The sequence below is a fragment of the Rhipicephalus microplus genome, chromosome 4 (genome assembly GCF_043290135.1).
Source record: "Rhipicephalus microplus isolate Deutch F79 chromosome 4, USDA_Rmic, whole genome shotgun sequence".
NCBI classification, from domain to species: Eukaryota; Metazoa; Arthropoda; class Arachnida; order Ixodida; family Ixodidae; genus Rhipicephalus; species Rhipicephalus microplus.
Genome location: NC_134703.1, coordinates 87843730 through 87867677, shown reverse-complemented (window position 1 = coordinate 87867677; position 23948 = coordinate 87843730). Strand labels below are relative to the sequence as shown.

At 44.4% G+C, this 23948-nt stretch overlaps 1 protein-coding gene across 2 annotated transcripts in view; it reads left to right on the top strand.

The window, feature by feature from the left end:
* LOC119172191 (beta-mannosidase) overlaps window positions 1–23948 on the top strand; it is a 236281-nt gene that overhangs the window by 140829 nt on the left and 71504 nt on the right. The window contains exon 1 of one of the 2 annotated variants that reach the window (XM_037423218.2): window positions 18741–18894. The exons of the other annotated variant lie outside the window; for it this stretch is intronic. The gene's annotated coding sequence lies outside the window, so the exon portion shown is untranslated. Of the gene's footprint in view, window positions 1–18740; window positions 18895–23948 lie in introns of those variants that run through there. 2 annotated transcript variants of the gene reach the window in all.

Below are 23948 nucleotides of genomic sequence, written 5' to 3'. Positions count from 1 at the left end.
ACTAGAAAAGACATGCATTAGTAATTCTAAGGACCAAGGCGTTTATCACGCTGCGCTGACAGTGCAACGCGATGCTCACAAAGGAAAGTGTTTCCAACGCTTTGCTAAGGCGACACGGTGGTGGCACCTGCCCATCGCTTTGCGTTCTACACCATATCTCCTTCGAGACAGGCGCGCATCTTTCTCCGTGGGCGCACACGCCTTCCTTCCTTTTCGAAGATACTGCCACATGGCGCTAATGTGTCTAACGTGCCTCGATGCGCTCGTTCGCCTTTGCTGCGCAGATCGAGACTCTCTAACGCAGCGCTTCTAGAATACAATTTACCAATTTTCTCACGCAGAATTTTAAATAAACGTTTTGTTCACTCTCTCTACACGCAAGATTATCGTCTTTTGACGACATTTGCAGTAAAACATGCAGATATGGGGCCGGTTTGTTTTAATTGAATGTATATGAAGAAAGGGTGATGCTAACGCATGGCTATAGCCACTTATATTTTTAAGCACAACAGTTGTCATCACTAAGTCGAAAAAAACACAAATCACACAACAACACCAACGCACTCAATCATAAATCTGTCCAATCCAGGCAACACAATAGTTGAAAACAGAAATATTCATGCACTAATGCATGAAAACTTGGGAAAATTGGTCGGACCATAATTGAATATAAGAACAGTCAGTGCTGCAGACAAAGAATGACGAAGATAACACACACGGCGCTAACTTTTAACATTGTTTATTAGCGAAGCTATGTACATATACATATATATGCGAAAAGCAGCATGCGTAGAAGGGTGCAGTTAACCACCACGGTGGAAGTCTGCTTGTACAAAATGATTGTATTGGCAAACAGTCTCATTCTGCCATGTGTATGTTCTCTGTCGCTTAACACTCTGTTAGGCTGTAGGAGGCTTCATCAAGGTTGAGGCCTACCGGAAGGCGTTATGCTTTCCTACAATAGAGTACCAAGTATACTCTAAATCATCAAACACTTTTTAGGGGCGAAGCTACTTAAGCCGTGGGTCGTGCATCCGCGATGTATGTGGTAGTTGTAGTCATCATCGTCTTAGTAGTAGTAGTAGTAGGTAGCCACCTCACGTTTAGTCCTTGGAATGTCCGCTCGCTGGCGGTACTTCTATATGATGAATATATGATGGATGTACTTGGAGTGTTCACTGGATGAACGAATGGATGGATGCATGGACGGACAGACAGACAAGCAGACACGTGGATGGATGGACGTGTGGTCGGGCTCACAGACAGACAGATGTACGGAAGGACGAATGGACGGACGCACGGAGGACGGATGCAAGAATGCACGTATGGACAAATTGAAGTAAGAACGAACGGATGAACGCTTTGCCCCTCTCATCGTAATTCATTCCGTGGATATGCTGTGATTTTTTTCTAAACACATAGTCAATACACAACGTCGGTCCACGAGACAGCTTTTTGCTCTCCCGTAGTAGAGCACTAAGGACTCAAAATAGTTACCAACTTTTTCTAAGCACGCCTCTTGAAGAGCAGTATCGACAGTCGCTATAAGGTTATTCCTTGCGATGTGCTATGCTAGAATCTTTGTCGATGCCGCCTCATCAAGTGTGAGGCCCACGGGACGGCTTTCAGCTCTCCAATAGTAGAGTATAAAGTACTCTAAATCGTCAACTACTTTTTCTAAACACAACGTATCACTTATCACGGATCATTGGGCGGGGACAACTTAATAATCTTCCATAGTAGAGTATGCTGTAAATCGTCAAACGTTTTCTGAACAAATGTCCCGATTATCATAGAATGCACGTTTTGTGAGCGTCATAGAAATTCCAGTATAAAAAAAACCACTGCATATTCACGGAGTGAGTGATGATGAGTGGGGCTAAGCGCCTTTCCGTCCGTCCTTGCGTCCGGATGAACACACGGACAGGCGGAAGCACGGATGGGCAGACGAACGGACGTACGGATGGACAAATGGAAGCATGTACGGACAGACAGATGTACGGACTCACGGACGGGTGGACGGAAGGACGGAAGCATGGACAGATGGACGGACGGTTGCACGGGTTGATGCACGAATGTATGGACACACCGATGGACGAACGAACGCTTCGCCCCACTCATCATCATTCACTCCGTGCACATGCTGTGAAAAGAACTAACGTCTTCTAGTTATATTATTCCCAAGGACGTGTGCCATCTATTGACCAACTTATAAACTAGAAGTCGCTACATCCTACTACTAAAGCTAGAGGTGGCTACATACTAAAAGGAACTACTACTACTACTACTACTACTACTACTACTACTACCACTACTACTACTACTACTACTACTACTACTACTACTACTACTACTACTACTACTACTACTACTACTACAGGGGAGAGAAGGACCCACGGCCTAATCCCTAAAAAGAAATCAGCGACTGAAGCGCTTGAAATGTTTGATGGTGCAAGCTGGTATTCCATTTTTTAACTGCTCGGTGCAAGAAGGAGATATAGCCCAGGCCCGCGGCTGCTAAAAAAAATTAGAAAAATGTTTTTGAGTGGCCGTGGCACAGCACATACAATTCACAATTCACGAGGGCCAGTAGTGTAGCCTCGAGGTGGCACGCCGAAGCTGCGCCCCCTCCCCTCCCAAACTTTTTTCCTCCAAGGCTTACAGGATTAACAGTGACCATTTCCAATTGGTGCCCCCCCCCCTTCAGAAATCTAGGAAGTGTCCCCCTCCCATCAACCCCGTAAAGTTTATGCCTACGCCTTTGACGAGGAACATGGTGTTGCAGGGTAGTTACTTGCTCTTTTTGCATTCCAGTCTTTTTCCTTTTGTTTTTTTATTTCTTCATAAGCATGTGGTCTTAGCTGAGGGCTACGTATTTGGGTGTAATTGTAGTAAAGGTCAGTTGGAAGTCTGCGCTAGTCCTCATCAATTCTGCGTGAGTTTTGTATTTTTTTCGCACTGTTTAACTAAAGGGTGTGCACGTGTTCTACAACTAACCACAAGTGCATGAATGAGTGAACTCAGAAGCATGCAACGGTACTGAACAAATGCAAAGTTTCTCATATGCGATTTTTTTATTGAAATAGAAAATAAACGGAGTTTTTGTCACCGTTACTTGGCGACGGCTACCCCTTTCCACGTGATTGGTACAAATAAAAAATAAAAAACAATAGCATACAGTCCTACATGGGTGAGAGCAAAAGTTCTCCTATGGGCAGAACAAACACGTAAACGCCACGCTCACTTTTAACTTTTGTCCACTCAGTATTCGTCACAAATCTCTCATATGTGATATGAAAGTGACTTATAAAATGTGTCGCTCATTGCTCGTTTTCGTTTAACATTGCTGTTAAATATGAGGGTACCAAGTCGTAACCCATATGAGAAACATTACTCCCTAGTCATGTAGGTGCTTAAAGCTTTTGAACAGGTTAGCGTCGTGAAGCTGTAGCCTAAGGTAAATAAAGAATATCTGGTAATAAAGAGAAATTGTATCTTCTCGTTGTCAGTTCTAAGCCCATAAAAATTAACAGTAAGAAAGAAAACGCAGAAATGAGAATAAAGGTCATACGAAAGAGAGAAAGAGAGATAAAGATACAAGGAAAGGCAGGGAGGTTAACCAGACGCACATCCGGTTTGCTACCCTGCACTGGGGAAGGGATAAAGGGAAGAAAAGAGGTTGCAGAAAGATGAGAAGGTACACACAATCACGAGCACACTCGGGGAGCACACACAGTCTACAGGCGGTCGCTCAGGTTTGTTGACTTAAGGTAAAGTAGCAGTGCTTTAGTTGCTTTCTGCGCAACTGAGGCAGATGCCCAAGGTCCTAGTATCTTCTGCACACAAAATGGTCCGGGGTCAAGTCGATTCAAAACCATCCGTAACTGGCATCGCTGTGTGTCGTAGCAAGCGCAGCTGCACAGGACGTGTTCGATGGTCTCTTCATCTCCGCAGTAGTCGCATGTAGGAGTGTCTGCCATACCAATGCGAAAGGAGTACACCTTTGTGAATGCAACACCCAACCAAAGGCGGCATAACAGTGTCGCATCGGAGCGGGAAAGGTGTGATGGTAGCTTTAGCTTGAGCGAAGGATCCAGTTCATAAAATTGACACCTTTGGAAGCTGGTAGACGACCAGAACGTGCGTGTGAGATCTCGAGCCAGCAGGTAAAGTTGTCTTGCTGCATCATTCCTTGATAGAGGAATCGGGACTACACGGGTTTCTTCATGGGCTGAGCGGGCTGCATCATCGGCTAATTGATTTCCTGTAATACCGATATGTCCAGGCAGCCATTGATATATAATATCATGCCCTCGTGCTAGAGCTTCATGATGGCAATGTCTTATTTCTTGTACCAGTTGGTCATGGCTCCTCCTACGCATGGCAGACTGCAAACTCTGAAGCGCTGCCTTCGAATCACAGAATATGACCCATTTTCCTGGACGTTCTTGAACGAGATATTGTAAAGCAGCCCTTATAGCAGCAAGCTCTGATGCCGTAGATGTAGTCATATGCGACAACTTAAACTTGATTGTCATTTCTGCAGCCGGAATCACAGCGGCACCTGATGAGCTGCTGGATGAGACGGACCCATCAGTGTATATCTGCGTTCGGTCTAAGTACAACTCATGTAATAATAGCAGTGTTGCTTGCTTCAATGCTACTCTGGAGTGACTGCTTTTCTTTTTGCTTCCCGGAATTTCTAGACGTACTTGCGGCTGGTCGAGGCACCACAAAGGGCATGCCGTTCTCGCAGCTGGCGTATATCCTGATGGAATGCTGTTTAGGTGCTTGGCTATGACGTCTGAAAACGTAGTACGTGGTCTTCCGGAAGGTAGAAGGGCCAAGTGGTGGTCGGGGACACGGCTAGCATGTCGAATGTGTGCTCTGGGGCAATTTACAACTATATATGTCCTGACCGGATGGTCTTTGGCAAGCATGATTGTGGCATAAGTAGAAGCGCATCGGGGCAGTCCAAGGCAGATACGCAGTGCCTGACCCTGCAAACTCTCCAATGAATGAGTATTCGATTTGCAAGAGTTAGTCAGTACCGGCAAGCTGTAGCGCAATAGACCCAGAAATAGGGCCCTGTACAGCTGTAGCATGGAGGCCACAGAAGTTCCCCATGCTTTACCGCACAAGAATTTCATGATATGCATAATAGATAGCAGTCTCTTCTTCAAGTACGCACAATGTGGGCTCCACGAAAGACTTCTGTCGATTATTATGCCCAGGAAACGGTGCGTCCGTGCATATTTGACACTCTGCCCATTGATGTAAACAGGGTATGGCGTCATTGGTTTGCATGTAAACGCCATCAACGCGCACTTCACAGTTGATATATTTAGGCCTTGTTTCTGAAGGTAGGCTGTTGTGAGGGTTGCTGCCCGCTGTATTCGTGCGCGCACCTGAGGGCGAGTAACTGCAGCACTCCAGAGGCAAATATCATCGGCGTATATGGATAGCCACAGCGACTTTGGCAGAACCTTCACCAGTCCAATGAGGGCCACATTGAACAATGTGGGGCTTAAAACACCTCCCTGAGGTACTCCGCAGTAGGTGCAATGTTGGGCAGTTGTACCCTCATATGTTTGTACAAAGAAACCCCTGCCAGTTATATAATCTTTTATCCATTGAAACATTCGTCCACCAATGCCCATTGCTCACGAAAATAATAATAGTAAGTATGAGGTACACGTGGTGATATCCGCTCCCAAGAAGTTGTCATCCATTTGCTCCCGCGTGCATAAAAGAAGGTCGGGTCTACGAAAGACCTGCTCGTACTGTCCGGAGAAGAGAAAAAATAGATATGTTCGGTGTACATCGTGTGTAGTATATCTGTTGCCATTGTCATGCGGGGGGGGGGGTGGTTTACATAGAACAAACCGGGTGGTGCATTAACGTAAGACTAAAAGAACACTTAACCTCTTTAACGGCCGCCGGCAGGTTGCACCTGCCAGCTCATTGTAGGGAGTGTGGCTGCCAACCTTTGGCAGATAAAGCCACTTGTTTTTTGCACATCGAGATAAGTGCACCAGGGAAGTGATGGAAGCTTTTTTCATTGAAAAGGAGGAGAAAGGTGTGTAAGCAAGCCGTCGGTGGCCCTTGGTGAAAAAGAAGTTTGGTACCTGGGTTCAGCGCTGCCACGTTAAAGTGATTGTTAGTTTGTTGGAGACCGTTACGTAAGTATTTGGCAAGTGGGAAGGCACGTTTTTGTGTTTTTTCGTGGTCGTTACACAAGTGTTGATTATTAATATGAAGAGGCTTGTCTCATACCTTGTTTGCCTTGATGCGCAGATGCCTTTGGTTGTCCACGTGACCGGGTCTAATGCTTGATGTATGTGCGTGTATCTTTCAATAAAGTTTAGTTGCGAGTTCAGCGCGGTGTTGTCTCTTCCTCTGTCCTTGTCTGTATTTTCGCGCTGTTTTTGCTTCCCAAATATGAACCACCAACTAGCCCAACTTTCGCTATCATTGAAGACACAAGAAGACCACTTATGCAACGAAAGAAACGGGAGTGTTGCACAAAAGTTTATTAAAATCTCTATAGTCGGTTTTTTTTGGTAGGTGGCAGAGACCATGTTTAGCCGCGGGCGTGGTATCTATCGATATGTTAATGAGAGATTTTTTCTATCTATGTACGGCTGCACATCGTACGCTTTGCTTTTCATAAAACACCCACGGACAAAAGGAGCTTCTTTCAACTGACACCTACAGCTGTCAGGAACAGGACTGCCAATGATTTTACTCTAAAGAATGACAGGTGAGCTTAAGAATGGAAAGCAGAAATACAAACACGCCACAGTGGTTTTTTGTTACCCTCGTGGTGCTATCGCAGGAAAGAATAATACTGAAACGTGAGAAAACGAGAGAGCATACGTGCGTTACTATCTAGGAATCGTGCAAAGCCTGCTCCGGCACCAAGAAGGACAATGCGCCACAGCTTCTTTCACTAAAAATGAAGTCGGAATGTATCAGGTGTGATCGTGTACATATTGGTTTTGTCTACGAATCATTTTCCTCTGCTACTGCGTCACGCGCAGCAATCATTGAAAGACGTTGTTCTCATTTTGAACTTCTGTAGTGCAATGTGGTGAAAAAGTGTAACTTTTAAGACATAATTGGGCAAATAGCTCAATATCGCGAGGTGTCTTGCCATCGGCACTTTTAAGACCTTGTTTTTTTTTCATTTTATTTATTCGACACCCAAAACGCCCATGCGAGCATTACAGTGGCAGAGGGCGGGGGGTACAGAAAATGAACAAACACGCAAATTGCATGTTTACATACTGTATGCAAAAAAAGACTGTATATTACTTTACCGAGACAAAAACATACACAGATGCATCCCAAATAACGTATGTATCATCAAAACGAAAAAAAGCGGAAAGCAGAATGATAGTAGTTGATGGCAATGCGAAGAATAATTGCAACAAACCGGAACAGTGGGAAATTGTAGAGCAGGAGATGCAACAGAAGCATTAAAAGAGAAGTAAATAGTTTACAAGAAGAAGACGAAGTGGAGAATGACTGGGTGTGAGCTTATTTGTGCTGCTGTTTATCACTAATTTTGTGAGTTTTCTTACTCGTCTTCTGTGTCTTACTGCCAAGATTCGGCCACCACCTTCGCGGTGCATCAGGCGCCATGCTTCCTAGGCGCCGATGCCTTACTTTAGGCCTCACGACGTCCGAAAGCTTCGGCTACTGGTGGCGGCCATTCTTCCGAGCACCCATCTGATAAAAACTAAGTGATGAATGCGTCCGAACAATAGGATAATCTTGTGTTTCGCGGACTTGACGCGGGCTGTAACGGCCCTCCAAAGACACAAAGCTGATGATGAGTGTGTTACCTCGAAGAAGGCGCGAATCGACAATCAACGAGACTACAGTGATGCAATGATAATTGACTCCACGGATATGAACTGTGGTATGGAAGCAGAAGACAGGCTTTTCACCACAGTCACGTACAAGAAAGTCGAACCAGCGGGGATACCTATAATATTAAAGCTAACGGACTTGGCCCCTCATTCTGGAAATTCCCTCTGAACAAACTAGCCAGTGTAATTGTATCGACTGCCAAACAGAAATTGCTGCCGTTCCGCGTCACCAGAGACGGCAACTTCTCTGAAAGTGGTCTGGAAACAAGTGCATCTGCCAAGTCAATGTTTAGCCACAGGTAAAGGTACTTTGCGGGCATTTTTCTTGTACATGCGCTGTTTGCGCGCATTTTTCGCATAGTTCCAAAAGTATTATGGCTAAGCTAATAGGAGAAATATATGCAGCTTAAAGGACATATGTAAAGTTGTCTGGGCTACGTTGTTTCACATGGCGTCAACGAATACCAATCCATCTCAAGGCCTTGGCCCAAAGGACGCTGATACCTGGTGCGAATTCAATGAAGCCCAGTTCAGTGGTGAACCATACGTTCACAAGGAACACTTCCGGCATCTGTTCTTGAGGCTGTTAAGTCCATTTATGAGCAACTGGCTAATCTTGAATTACTTGCGAAATGCCTCCATGGGAAAAATCAAAACCTGAATGAGTCGTTCAACAATGCCGTGTGGGAGCGCGCTACAAAAGACCTGTTTCTCGGACACCTAACATTGAAAATACGCTCTCTTGACGCTGTATAATCACATTTAATGATTGCCGCCGCAGTGGTCTAGCGGCTAAGGTACGCGGCTGTGGACTCGCTGGTCGTGGGATAGAATCCCGGCTGCGGCAGCTGCATTTTAGATGGAAGTGAAAATGCTGTAGGCTCGTGTGCTCAGACTTGGGTGCACGTTTGAGCACTCCAGGTGGTCGAAATTTCCTGAGTCATCCACTACAGCGTCTCTCATAATCATATGGTAGTTTTGGGATGGTGAACGCCACAAATCAAACAATCAATCGCCTCTAATGATGGCAGTATAGCTCGTGTTAGTGCACTGAACTCGTTTGGAATTTCGCCAGGTCGCTACTCAGTTCAGGGCCTACACGCACTGAAGTACTTAGTCGACAGTACTTCACTGACAGGGCTGCGAAGCAGGCGACAAAGAAGGCCCACCAAGCGGGACGCCTCAACTGAAAAAGAAAAAGTCATACTGGTCATGAGTACATTCCTGGTGCCTATTAAAATGGCTTTGAACTGGCAGTTATTTTGTGCTACTTTTGAAATGAAGCATATTTTTCACTTTAAATGCAATTATCTCAAAACATGATTTTTAGTACTGATGTACTTTTTTCTTAACAACCGCTGTATCTAGACACATAGATTTCCGCAAGTATTGAGAAAACGTGCTAAAGAATATACTGAAGCAGAATAGTTTTTGTGAGAAATTTTTTTAAACTCGACATCTAATATCGAATAACGGGTGATAATTAGGTACCTCAAGTAAAATAATTACAATGAAATTAGCATTACAAGTTTCATGAATAATTCTGTTTCAGCATAAAAAGAAGGGCTTACAATCACAATGATAGTAAAATAATTATTATAACTTTTTGGTTATGGGAAAAAAATGTACCCAAATTTTACCCAAAAATGTACCCAAGCTTACCACGTTCTTTTAAGCTTATGCTTAGAAGTGAAGGAACCTCAGGTACATTATGTCTAACATCAAATTGAGAAAATCGGAGATAAATATACTGCGAGGTAATATGGTAACGTAGAATAGCCAGGAAGTGGCAAACCGGGCCCCTGCCTCTCTTCCCCCAATTTTTTTTCGCCATGGGATAATGATCGTAAAATGACCCTTTGTCTGCCCTACCCTTACTTCCGATCAAAATTGCACCCCTTTCCCCTCAAAAAAAAATTCTGCCGGCTCCCTTGGTATGATGGGCTCCTCACACAGCAAAACTTGGACAGAGACATGCGCAGATGGAGTCGTTGTGGTCGTAGAGGCACTGGGTTTGTGTTATACATTAATGCGAAACACAAATGGAATGGTCACAGCTCCTGCACCAGTAAAAAAAAAACATCCTGACCATGCTTCTTCTGCTTCTAAACACGCTGTTTAAGCAGTTTTATATTTTAGATATTAGAGCGCAGCTCTCAGGAGCCCGTTCCTGCGTTCAGCGGTGCCGCTGTTGGCGTTGTCGACACAACCGATAGATCGAACAAGCGCGAAAGAGAGCGAACGTGGAGTCTGTCGATATCACGAGGCACAGGCCTCTTGAGTTCACTTTCTTCCACCGAGCCCGTGCCCCCGTTCCCTCCTCCAGAATTTTCGTCGACATGGCGAAATTTTTTTCTCCTCCCCCCGTGATATCAAAGAGGTGCCCCACCCCCCGAAAAAAATTTCTGGCTATGCCCCTGCGTATGGTCGCACATTGGTCGGAGCTAGTGCGCAGTGTGCAGTGCAACTGGCTTCGCTTGTCGTATCCGGGCCACCGGTGTTTTCCTTGCTTCGCGATGCCTGCAATGCACACAGTTGTGTGCCTAGCAGTTGAACGTTGCTAGTTTTTAGGGCAACATGTAATGAATGTTGCATTGCTACGCATTCGGATACTCGAAACTTCACAGTTGGTGTTGCCCCTACACGACGCTGCACTGAGAATTCAGATGAGGAAGTGTTGTATTTGCCCATGAACTTTTTTATCGGAGTACCTGGTAGCTGGGCAATGAGGATGACATTGTTTATACATTTTTCTCAGCACGATATGGCTGTTGATGTATACAAACAATTATGTCCCCGATATTTAAAAGAGGTGAATGGCCACGGCTTAGTCGGCAGAGGACTGCATGGTTCATAGGAAGCTTACGAATTCTCACTGCACCAGTTTTGAACTCTTTAACATTATCTAAAGCTTTTCTTTCTCAATGTTTACACTATTCAGATAAAAAATATATTATTTGTCTATGCTGTCCCACAGTTAGTAACGCCATAGAGTATGCTTGTTCATGTGTCTTCCTCAGCCCGGTTGTCTCTCGGATTCATAAAAAAGTTGGAAGGTAGAAAAAGAAATTATTCCGCGTTGTTAAATAGCAAGACCACTACGAAATTTGCACGTCATCATCAGGCCACGTGTACGCGAACAGAAGAAGGTGCGACATAAATGTCTCTGCCCACCACATATTTTCTTGCCCACATGCATTTGCGTAGGAAGCTTTCCAAATGTATACCACCTGGGCACTCATGTTGCTCTTAAAACTTATAGTACCACGTATCTTGACCGACCGTGGCGCTCAGGCAAGCGTTGGTTGGGCGTCATTCCAAGACTCAAGTGAAAAGGAAATCTGAAATACAAAAGCAAGGGCCTCTCAAAACTGTTTGCATATACCTTGTGTTTGACAGCAGCTATTTTAAAGTGTCAGTTTGCAAAGTACGACTGTTCTAAGCGTTGTTTAAACTTCCTCAAAGGCTTACTAAGAATAGCCCTTGCTTTTGCCTAATGCCTGACGTTCGAAGAGGACCAGCCAAAGGGGCCTTGCGAAAACAACTTAAATGTTCATGCTGGTGATTCAGGAAGTCCCTGTGAATGAAACAAATATTCTAGTGCTGCATGACGCCATAATAGAACGTCACATTTGGGAGTACCGCTTGAACTACAAGCGTCGAGTCTGTCTTCCTCAATGTTTATTCACTCTGCGTTGTAAAATGAGACTGGAACTTTTGTTCAAAGGTGAGACACACCTTACGCGGTGTGTTTACACGATCAGCTTCTGTCTCGGTCTTGAATATGGAATGAGAAGACGTATACATTAAACGTCCACCTAGGGACCTCTGTTTTCTTGTTCCCATCGTGCACTAAATTGAAAACTCGGAGCAAAGAAAGAACATTCACACAAATTTCTGCTGTAAACAATACTTCCACGAGTTGAACGTTTTATTCACTGTTATTCCTGTAATGCTCGACGGCAATCAGGCTCTTAAGATATTCGTTTCTTTACGTATTGTTTTCGTGCCATTTATGCTTATAAAACCAGTGTGGGAGCAGAGGGTTGATTGGAAACTCCGTAGGAACACGAGCGCGATTCGTTCTCTGCCTGCGTACCAATCGCGTACCTTGCGGCACAGGTGTGCATTTGACAGCGTTGTTCATGTAAAAATGCACCAACGTAACTTAAGCCGCAGCAGGAACAGCCGCAGAGGGCTGAAACGTTCTCCGGTCTGTTTGTCCACCCTGCCATTTCCTTGCTCTCGAAAGTATTGCTGATCTTTTTACTTTGTTTTATCCATGACCTTCTAGCATCTTAGCAACGATGCGTTAGAATACTGTGCAGCGCTATAAAATTGGAACGTTTTGAAATGTCTCGAAAACTAAGCTCCTTCGTAAGTGTTCTTTTTTTCCCTACCAACCTCTGGTGTACTGGCCGGAGAAAATGTTCTACATCACACTTTAGTCGTTGCTAAAAAGGCTTAGTTATAATATTATGTATTTTCATTGCACAATCCATGGGCCTAAACTGCGAGCAGTGTTTGAAGAACCAGTAACCTTCAAATCAACATGTCGAAAAAAAAAACACCAAGGAATTCCACGCAGTGTGGCAATCCATTGAAATGCTATTTTTCACTACGATCTTTCAGCGTGAGTCACATTCTCGAGAGCGCCCCGCCTCGATGGTCCAGTGGCTAAGGTACTTAGCTGCTGACCTGCAAGTCGTGGGATCGAATCCCGCCCGGCTGTGGCGGCTGCATTTTGGATGGAGGCGGAAATGCTGTACACTCGTGTGCTCACATTTGGGTGCACGTTAAAGAACCCCAGAAGGCCAAAATTTGTGGAAGCCCTTCACTACGGCGTCTCTCATAATCATATGGTGGTTTTAGGAGCTAAACCCTACATATCAATCAATCAACGCTCTATAGAGCCTTGATATGCACGCCTGGCGAAGCACCAGGAAAGCGCACGTTTACACCACATGGCGTAAGCGTGCGCTAAAGAAGGTGTAAATGGGAAAACATATAAAAAATATTAGTAAAATTCAAACAAAACAAAAGGAAACAATTTATTAAATAAAGTTTTTGAGACAAAGAGAGGCACATCCATTGGCACTGAAATGTGATTTTGGGATGGTAATCAACAACAAATGTACAACAGTTTCGTTTGTATTAAACCTAAAGCGAAAAGTGCACTGTCCTTTCTATTCGAAACTGCCGCGACGTTTGGAGAGTGATCGGAACGCACAGACCCAGAAAAAATACAGCAGGTAGGTCTTTTTAGTACTGTAAACATCGAGTCTTTGTCTTTTCCATCTTTTTTTCGTAGCATATGCACATATTTATTGCATTTCTTGCCAGACGCACGTAGAGCATTTGCCTCACTCTGAAAAAGGCATCGGCCCGGTGTGCAGCCTTGGTACTCTACTTATCAACGCGCACAGATATTCACCGTCACCCACACGACAAACGAGGGTTAGCTGTGCATGGTGTGATCCATGCTACGTGAATAAGTGAGGGTGAATGCTTCCAGTGACTGGAACTGCAATCATTGCCGAGAACAAATTACTCCCCGTCGTTCAAGCGCCGTCTGACTCTGTAGGGCCCGATGTACCGACTCAGCAGTTTTTGAGATAATTCACGCCAACGTATTAGAATGTAGCTAACGAATCTGTGACGTAAGTCGTATCGTTTCGTATCTTCGTGTTGCTCATGACAGATGCTTACACAGGCAAGCTGTCTGGTTTTCTGGGCGCGCTATAAGTATTTTTTTTTCGGCGTCTGCATGTATGTGGTCACACTAGTGCGGCAGCATAGCCTTCAAAGTTATAGTGTCTTCGTGATCGTGAATCAAACTCAAGCATGTCATTCCAGTAATTCGAAGAGAAGGTGACACAAGGCAACATCTTCCACGTAGGCGCACATGCGAAGCATGTATGTGAGGGTCTTATCAAGGCGATCCGTTAAAGCCCGTTTGTTTGGGGATAGTATGTAGGTGTTACATGATGAGCTGTACCGCTGAGCCCGAAAACCGGCTCCAAAAGTTTTGTGGTGAAGCTAGTAGGTCTGCCTGATCATAGTTGTTGCGGCACCGTGCCGAAGAACGTCATTTTCTTTGAACTGAGCAGCTTCTGCTGCTGTTCCCCTCGCATAGCTTCATTTCTGCTTGTAGCGAGACATTGATTGATTGATTGATTGATTGATTGATTATGTGGGGTTTAACGTCTCAAAACCACCATATGATTATGAGAGACGCCGTAGTGGAGGGCTCTGGAAATTTCGACCACCTGGGGTTCGTTAACGTGTACTCAAATCTGAGTACACGGGCCTACAACATTTCCGCCTCTATCGGAAATGCAGCCGCCGCAGCCGGGATTTGAACCCGCGACCTGCGGGTCAGCAGCCGAGTACCTTAGCCACTAGACCACCGCGGTGGGGCTGGTAGCGAGACAGGTAACCAGTAACGACAGTAATCCATCTTTTCCCCCGCCACGGTGGTTTAGTGGCGAAGGCACTCGGCTCCTGACCCGCAGGAAGGGGGTTCAAATCCCGGCTGTGGCGGCTGCATTTCTGATGGAGGCGAAAATGCTGTAGGCCCGTGTGCTCATATTTGAGTGCACGTTAAAGAACCCCAGGTGGTCGAAATTTCCGGAGCCCTCCACTACGGCGTCTTTTATAATCATATGGTGGGTTTGGGACGTTAAACCCCACATATCAATCAATCAATCCATCTTTTCCCCAGTGTAGAAGTTAAGAATGGGCCCAGAAAATCTATCAGAACATGGGCGAATGACCCTGCTCGAGCTTCGACTCGATGCAAGAGACGGGCTGACTTGCCCGCGTGAGGGAAGAGAGGGGCGCCTTGCGTCTTTGGCAGTCGGCACAAGTCTGCACGTGATACTCGACAGCAGCAGCTTTAGCCAGCAGTACTTGCGTCACCGTCCACATGATGTCCGGGTGCGGCCTGGATGATAAGAGGCGACTTCATCAAGTCGTGCGTTCAGAATTTGTTTTCTAAGTGATGCAGGTACGACTAGAAAGTGCGCTACCACTTGGAGAAATATTTTTTTTTTTGCAGAGAACCATTGTTCCACAAGCAAAGAGACGGCTGATGTCGAATCGCCGACGTTGTAGCAGGATGCCATGCTGGCGATAACAGGAAAACTTGAAAAATCCGGATTTCCGCCTAAAGTAGGCGCTTGCTGAATCGGCATTCTGGAGCTGCGACATGATGTCGAGTCTCTAGACTGGCTGTACGAGTCTTATTCACGCTTTTCTGCATCAGGTTGAATAATCCAGCACGTCTACCGGTGTCGCGAAGTCGGGAGATCATAACGCACAGATTGACAGAAGAGCAGCCGGTCAGTCTTTTTAATACCACACGTAGCGAAGTCTTGTTTTGTATTTTCTATTTTCTGCATATATCATATACACTCGTGGTCGTCTTTCTTACCTCACGTATATTAATAAGAACACACATGCAATACTCTCAGGGAAAGTACAGGGGATGTTATTAGGCGTCATTTTAATGCAAATGGGAAGAAAGAAAAGTGGATGACAAGATTCGAACCTGCGAGTTTCGAATAACGTGTCCGATGCTCTATTACTGAGCTACAGTGGCGGTTATCTCCTCATCCACTTTATACTGTATGTATGTGTATTTACACATAGGAGCATCAGTCAGCGCCACCGGTTGCAATGGTGGCGAGTGTGAAAGAGTCTTTTTGCCTGTTTGGCGTCACGAAGACGTAATGTTATTACGAGATGGAAGCTGACGAATAATCCCTCGCATACTACGTTAAGGCATCAAGTCTGCTAGAATGAAACCCTCTATATTAATGAGGAAAAGTGTAAATTCGAGGGCTTGTTTTCTTCGCTATACAGAATAATATTGCGAAGTTTCTTGGCAATATTGTCTGTCAGTTGTCAGTGATATTGTGCATAAGAAAGGAAACGAGCCCTTCAACTAACACTTTACTTCACCTCACGTATGTAACAATAATGAATCAATTATCTCTTTGCGTATTAACATGTTTGTTTTCTTTGTCTGGTCACGATATGGTGGTCTAACTTTACAAAGCCCTTCTACACAGTGTCCCTGATAATCATATCGTGGTTTCGCAACGTTAAACCTCAACAAAAATTTACCTAAGAAATTATTGTCATGCGTAAAGTGTTGGGCATGCACTTACGCGAGCACTCTCCCTTTATTTAAGTGTTCAGGAACCTAAAAAAAAGAAACGTCGCAGAATCGGCAACACGAGCAGCGGCAGCTGTCATCCCAGTTGATTTCAACTTGAGAAGCAACATACAAAGCCGAACAAACGATCACTAGACGCAAGACGAACAAAGAAGCGAGAGGCTCTATATTATTTGTCGTTCGTATACTAGTGACAAGGAGATGCGTTTTGAAAGCGACACCTTGCTATAAAATAAACTACTTCGTTTTCTTCACGCAGCCTTCTCATTGACTCGTTACACTGAATGTGTTTGCGTATCTAACTGCCAGGCACTAAAATCGAAGGGGCTGTATGCTGGGCCCAGATAGACGTCCTTCGTTCTTTAGTGTTATTCTTGTGTTGCATTTCTGGAAAATTCTTGGCGCATCATGATATCAGATGGACAAATTGGACACCAAAAGTAAGCTGCATATTTTACACTACTGTCTATTTAGGCTTAGCGAAATTTCGTTCTTATTCCTTGCTGATAGTATAAAGAACTCTGTTGCATATTAAAATATGCTTCAGCCCCTACGTCTGCTCACAGCTCAGTTTGGGGATGGCTAGAAATAGTAAATATGATATCTACATAAAGTATTTAACTTATTATTTGAGTTGAAAGAAAGAAAGCAGTATGTAACGTTCACATTTTTGTGATGGTTCAATAGTGCAATTCATAAGTACATTGCGTTGTTGTAAATGTTTCTTTTAGTATTTCAGAATTTTAATTTATTATTTGCTATCACGGCCCACTTACATGTGTTTTTTTATTGTCGCATTATTTTTCTTGAAGTTTTGTAAGTTTTCTTTTTTTCTGGGTGGAAGTGTCAAACAAGAAGTGAAATACATGTTTTGTTTTTTTCCTTCTTCAAACCATTTCAAAAGCTTGCGACTGATGTACCCGACACAAATTAAGCGCCAGAAATAACAGGATATACAGTGCACTTTCTGAACAAAATTGTGTGTAATATTGGCGTCCACTGCTGCACAAGTATATCTGAATGGTTGCGTGAATGGGAGTCATTGAAAGCAGTGCATCTCTAGGAATAGGAAATCTCACCTGTAAGCAAAAAATACAGCGAATATAACAAATTAGTGGCAGCCATAATGAAATAAACACACGCAAATAGTACCCGCACGGGATTGTTCATACATATGACAAAGTAGTCCCCTTATCTAGATACTTTTATTTCAGGATTTAAAGCAATCATGGTAGAGCTATTGTCCCAAGAAACATTCAATCATTTCCCAGAGCGTTAAAGTTTGAGCACAGCTGCAGCGTTTGCTCGCGTTTAGGTGGAAGTCCCGAAGCACGGGGGCTTTGTTCTGGTCGACCAGTAGACACACACAGAGCATGGAGCTCGGCCGATTGACTTTATGACGAAAGTGTTTTGTGCCGGCCAAGTCAAGGTGAAAGTGGCGAAACAACTTTTCCACAAGTTACAGTGTCTTCTCATGTTCGCGGAATTTCAGTCAGGGGCTTACAAGAGACGAAATTTGGTTTTTGGACTCCAAGTTGAATGATTCCAAAGCTGCTTTCTTTTCTGAGAACTCTCGTGATATGTTTCAATTTTTTGTGTGTGCATGAAGAACAAAATGCTGCGTTTCCCGTATTCGTATAACGATTCTGCTCGTTAACACGCTCGCGATTGTTCACTTATGCAGGTATGTATTTTTTTTTTAATTTCAGTTTTATTACCGCAACTTCCCAAAGCGTGTTAGCCCAGCTATCTTCTACATTTTGTTGTGGCCCCCAATTTTTTCTAGTAAATGTTGCATGGGGTGGGCAGCGGCAGTCTTTTCGGCAACGGTGGCTCAGTTGCAACGGCACTCGCCTGCAGGCCCGAAAGACGCTGGTACCACATGGCTGCAGAGGTTGCGTTTTTATTGAGGTAAATTGTGTTTACCGTGCGGTGTCATTGCACTTTCACGAGCGCCAAGTGGTCGAAAACATCCAGGGCCTCCCAATATGGTCCCCCTGATAGCCTCAGTCGTTTTAGGGAATATCATTTACATCAACCAACCAACTGAGGAAGCAGCTTTAGTGCATTTTACAAACTTGAATAAAAAACTTGTCAATTGTAAGGTAGTCTTACCAAGATAAAACTTTTCACTTTGGTCCAAAAGTCGTGGGTTCGAGCCCAGCTGTGAGAGTCGCATTTAAATTTAGCCCATTTGCAGGAGGCCGTGCACTTCCCGATGTGAGTGCACGTTAAATAGCACCAGGGGCTTGAAAACGTACAAAGTTCTCCACTACGGCGTGTCTCGTAATTAGGCCTACATTGTGACTTTGGCTCATAAAGCCCACAGATAATTTAGTTATTAAAACCGCATACAGCTTTGGATTGTTTATGTGAGAACAAGATCACTTGTACAGCTAAGTCTGCAGGACCCAACCCACATTGATTCAACAACAACAACGCTGGACTGTTTTGTGCAAACATCACAGTAACGTTTCATTTTTCTACGCGTCGCATGCAGAGCGATAAAGCTGCCCCATTCAGTTTCCCACGGGAAACCTTGGCCATGCGACACAATCGCACGATCGGATAGTGATCGCCTACTAAGTAAAAAAAAAAGAAGAAGAGAAAAGTAAAAGAACGTAAGAAGAATCACGTGCCTCAGCAGGCTTCCTATCAGCTGAGCCAGAGCGGGCTTGCTTTTGCTGCAGATAAATAGGCGGTCGTGAACCGAGTCGGCGCTGACCACAATGTGCATGCTTTCTGCAGCGCAACTCTGAAGAGATCTGTCTTCTCGAGCAACTTTCCGAGTTTGGAGCAACACATGATCTGTCTAGTTGGGAACAGTGAATAGAGGTAAGCCGTGTGGATCTTTATTTTTGTTTTTTTTTGTTTCAGCGTGGATATTTCATGCAACGACGAAAGAGAAATTGAGAGCGTCCACTTCTCCCTCCCTTTCTTTTTATTGAAGTCATTCTGTCGGGCGTGTTGTAAGAAGCGTTTCAGACCCGTCTGGTTAGTTGAATGGCCGCAGGCGAAATAAATGATTAAAAACGTGGGCTATGCGTTGGAAGATGAAACGTTTTTGTGCGGCGAAGAGCGTAGGAAAACTTACTCGTATTTTTCACAGAGATGGTTCCGGTTCATGCCATGAAGAACGTAAGAAAATTGGCTCTTATTTTTCTCACAGATGGTTTCGGAGAAAGTTTTAGGTGGTCGTTGGTGCTGTAACCCAGTTGGCTATAACTTTCTGGCTGGATCTGACGTAATCCAGAAACTTACTGAAAGCTTACTGTAACAATGACATGCTTTTATTTTGTTCACTGCGTAAGCGTCAACCGTATACTCATAATTTTAGCGGCTTATAAATTGTGTTACTCATTTGCAAAGTTTAAAGTGCTCTATGTAGAATTTTGTTTCTCGCAAAACACGTCTTGTGCATCAGTGACATTGACCGTAAGCCATTCTACGTAAGCTGTCGTTTACTTTGGAATGCATTCCACTGCCTTATATTAGCACTGCGGTATTCCACTGCTCTGTTCTCTAAACAATCGTTCTGGCATATGCCTGTATAAAGTTTCTTCTTGAGCTCTATAATGCCGGCATGCGCCTCTTTTATTTCGCACTCTAAAGCCTGTGCTTGGGTGCGTGGCGTAATTACAGGGAGGGTGTCGAATAATACACAACATTCCCACAAGAAAGTAACGTTCAAGAGTGCATAGGAACAGTGGTAAAATAATCAGCATTAAAGAAGAGAAAGAGGTAATGTTATTTGATGAACTTCCCGGAGATCTTAAACTTTTTTTGTCACCTAGATTGTTACACCATGCAGTTGTCGGTAACGGCTATACGATATGCCCTGCCGTGGTGGTCTAGTACTCGGCTACTGATCCGAAGATCGCCGGATTAAATCCCAGCTGTGGCGGCTGCATTTTCTATAGAGGCGGAAATGCTTTAGACCTGTGTTCTCAGATTTAGGTGCACGTTAAAGAACCCCACGTGGTCGAAATTTTCGGAGTCCTTCACTACGGCGTCTCTCATAATCATATGGTGGTTTTGGGACGTTAAACGCCACATATCATCAATCAAGGCTACGATATAGACAATGCTCCCATATATATACACGAATAATGAGTACACTCGCAAACGCACATATATGCACACTTTTTTGTTAAGTCAAGTGTTCCTCAACAACAACAGTGCTTTTGTGTGCTGCATCGCACAACCGCTGTCTAATTGCTACGGGCTTGCAATTAGACAGCAATATTTAATGAGCCCTCATTAAATGCCTAAGTATTGTTATGTTTTGATGCGGTATTTTGTGCAAGAAATTTGATTATATCAGTGCATCTGCGGAGATATATAATTTAGTATTTGAAGCGTAGTATCCCGACTTCCCATTTGAAGACCGACGTGAAAAGTGGCACATGTGTTTGGACTTGTAATATACAAGAACGAAATTCGCATATAGACATGGCCGTAAAACGGCCATGGTGTTCTCTAAAAAATTCGTCTATAGAAGCATTTATTTGTACTCCTTTTATCTACATATTACCTGCTGTTGCCAATGTGAAATTCGTGTAGCTTGACCTCAGCTCTAAATTGCTCACTTCATCGCACCTCAGTATTATGGGACAATATATTTTGGTTGATTAGTGTAACGTGAATGTAACGACAAGATATAATTTTCGAAATGTAACTGCAGCAAGTTCCTTGCCAATTAAAGAACTTGTACCGGGAACTCGTTTCAAAGTTGATAAGACACGAAGAACGGGCTTTCGCTACTGTTTTAGAGGAATGTTTGCAACACTGCTGTGACGTCACGTGAAAACTCTGTTTACTATTGTCTTTGTTTACTTGTCTTCGTCGTCTTTGTTACTGTATTGTCTTTGTTACTCTGTTTACTTGACTGTAATAAGTCAAGTGCTTATTTTGATCGTGTCAATAAAAACGCGTTCCTTATATTTGACATATAGCACGGCGCACGTTCATTACGAAAGTAGCTGCCGCGCTCCGGTCTCATGTTTCCACCATCTCCTGCACTCTAGACCAGTGGTCTCAAACACGTGGCCCACGGTCCTCTCGCATATAGAAGCAGGGCCGGCAGGCTGGTGTGTACTTGTTTTACTAAAGGTTTTTCAGCTTTCGCAAAGCTGGCCTGACAGAATGCCCCAAAAGTTTATTTCTCAAACGTAGCACGCAGCAGCGTCTCAGCAAAAGTGGTGGAGCTCACTGAGACTTCGGGCTTCTTTAAAGGGGCTCTGAAACACTTTTTCAAGTTACCATGAAATGAATTCGCTGGAAGAGCTTATTGACTCCCGAATTCAACGCCGCAAACATTTTAGGAATTCGTCCAGTACGAGTGAAGTTACAAAGATTTCTTGCATGAAGCAATCGCATTCTCTCTTTTCTCATCCCGAAGAAAGCGCTGGAAGCTAAGCAGGGAGGAGGCAGGGGTAAAGAAACTACGTCACCCGCGCCTCGTGATTTTGAGCACTTTTTTCTTTTTTTTTTCCTTCGAATGCACGGTTTTTTTCAGGGTGATCAAGCGCGCACGCGTGGACAAATCAATGCCTCGCGCGGCGATCTCTGTAACGACCGAGCGCGCCATGTTCAAATCAGCCAATTGCTGATAGATGGGCTTGCTACGCGTGATTTTTATGTCGAGAGATGAGAAAGCGATTTTAAGCCAAGTTTGATCATTTATTGTGAATTTCAGGCCACGCGCTGCGCTATATTATTGGGCTCGCGTGTTGTCGGAAGCCTCTACTATCGATCGGCAGCGTTTTCTGACCATGCTCAAAAAGTGTTACAGGGCCCCTTTAAGCGCGGAGTATAGCTTCGTTTAAGCGCTTTGGGAAATTTGTTGCTTTACGTGTGGGAGTGGTGTATCTTTCGAGTATTCTTGCTTTCTGCACAACTCGTAGTGCTAGCCAATCTGAAATTAAGCTGCCGTGATTTTTCTACCTGAACATTTTTCATTTCGCATGCTTGTATATACACGTGCACATACGCGTGCGCGAAGGCCGCGCATGTGTAGCATGTGTGCATGTATGTTCATGCGTATATATGTCATGTTCGAGCATTCGTAGCAGGCGTAGTGTGCGTGCGTATATGTGCTTTAAATATCAGCTATTGCCAACACGAACGCACGAGTGTTCGGAAGCATATGACCATATTTATTAGAAACCTAAATAAACGGATCGGCGAACAAAAAAAAAGGAGCCCTCATACTACACTCAAAGGTATGATTTGCCTAATCTTAAGATACTTTGACCCATGCATAGCAACATTCTTCAATCAAGTGAACGGCACGCATATTCAGCTTTTGAAGGGACAACTGAAGTGCGGAGTTGCCTCGAAAACTGTTAAGGCCTTGCCTGTAGCAGTATATGGCAACACCACGCAAAAGTGCTAGCGGCTTTCGGAGAGACCCGCTACGCATGAGCAGTTGCTTTCTTTAACCTCGGGCTCGCTAGACAGGTTCATCAGCTTGATGCAAATTCGATGCGATTCGCGAAAGAGGTTCAATTTTTGTGCGCACAGGGCAACTATTTCCGCTGGTTGCTCAGTGAAATGCTGTATGCCGATGAGAATGAGGTGATCTGCTGCCAGCATCCTTTCACTCTCGACGAAGCAACGCTATTCGACGCCAGAATTAAGAAACTTCAGCAAAGCGCGAAAATGCACGTGACCCTGTTAAGCGCAGCCATCTTTGTTTTTTCGACCGGTCTTGCCAGTACACGAAGTGATTTATGGAGTTACGAATCGTTTGCCTGTACTAACCAACACCTCCAAGACGAATCTTCGCGTCTTGGAGGTGTTGGTTAGTAGCTTACGCCCTCAGCCCTCAGAGTTTGCCTAGGTCTTCCCAAATGTTTCCCAACAGAGGCGACTATTGCCATCACCAAGGAGCAATCGATTCAAATGCACATTGCGTCGGAAGCGTTGAGAACTGACATCAGGCATTTCGCTCAAGCTCCTAACCATTACCGGGAAACACTGCGCCCAGAAAGACTGCAAGCATAATCCTTCGCAACAATTTCAAACTACTCCATCGGCTCGCGTTAGACTTTAGCCCCACTGCTAAATCATCTGTTCCACCTTGGTGTTTGACTCGTCCTGCAGTGTGCCTTACTGTACCAGGAATAAACCAAGTTGTCATCACATGTCTTGAAATAGCTATATCTGCTTCTACTGCACGAGAAATACACCGACCACGTACGTATTTACACTGACGGCTCAACGACCAACGACCATCTCAAGTTTATCTGGAGCGATGGTTGTGTCGGCGAAAGGTGAAACTATTAATTTTAAGACCAACCATCTACAACATGAGCGACTACAGAACTCGCACCTCTTCGCGCTGCACAATGATGATTAATTCTTAGCGACTGCAAAGAATGATCTTTTTTGTCAACCCTGCAGCGTGGACCATGTATACGAACAGGTGGTATGAGATATACTGTAACTCATTCATGCATCATTTCAGAAGGAATACCAAGTAACATTTCAACTGTTGCCAAGTCACTGCGGTGTGATTGGCGACGAACATGCCGATAACCCTGCCCTGTCAACTTTACGGCGACAAGGTAGAGGCTATAATTCTTTCAAGGTCTGATGCTGCTGCCATGCGATACAGAATCGCAAAGGACATTTCACACTCATCACTCACTACATCAAAAAGCCAAAACTACCGGCAACACCATCTAAATACGCTGCGGCGATTTCAAATATCAACTAGACTCCGAAGAAGAGAGCGTACTGTGTAATGCCACTTACGGCTAAGAGTGGCTTTCACGAAGTCATATTCGTTTCGAATAGGGATGACCGACAACACTTTTTGCGGCGCCTGCGGCACCAGGGAGACTTTGTAGCATATATTCTGCGACTGCCCTCGCTACGCTGTG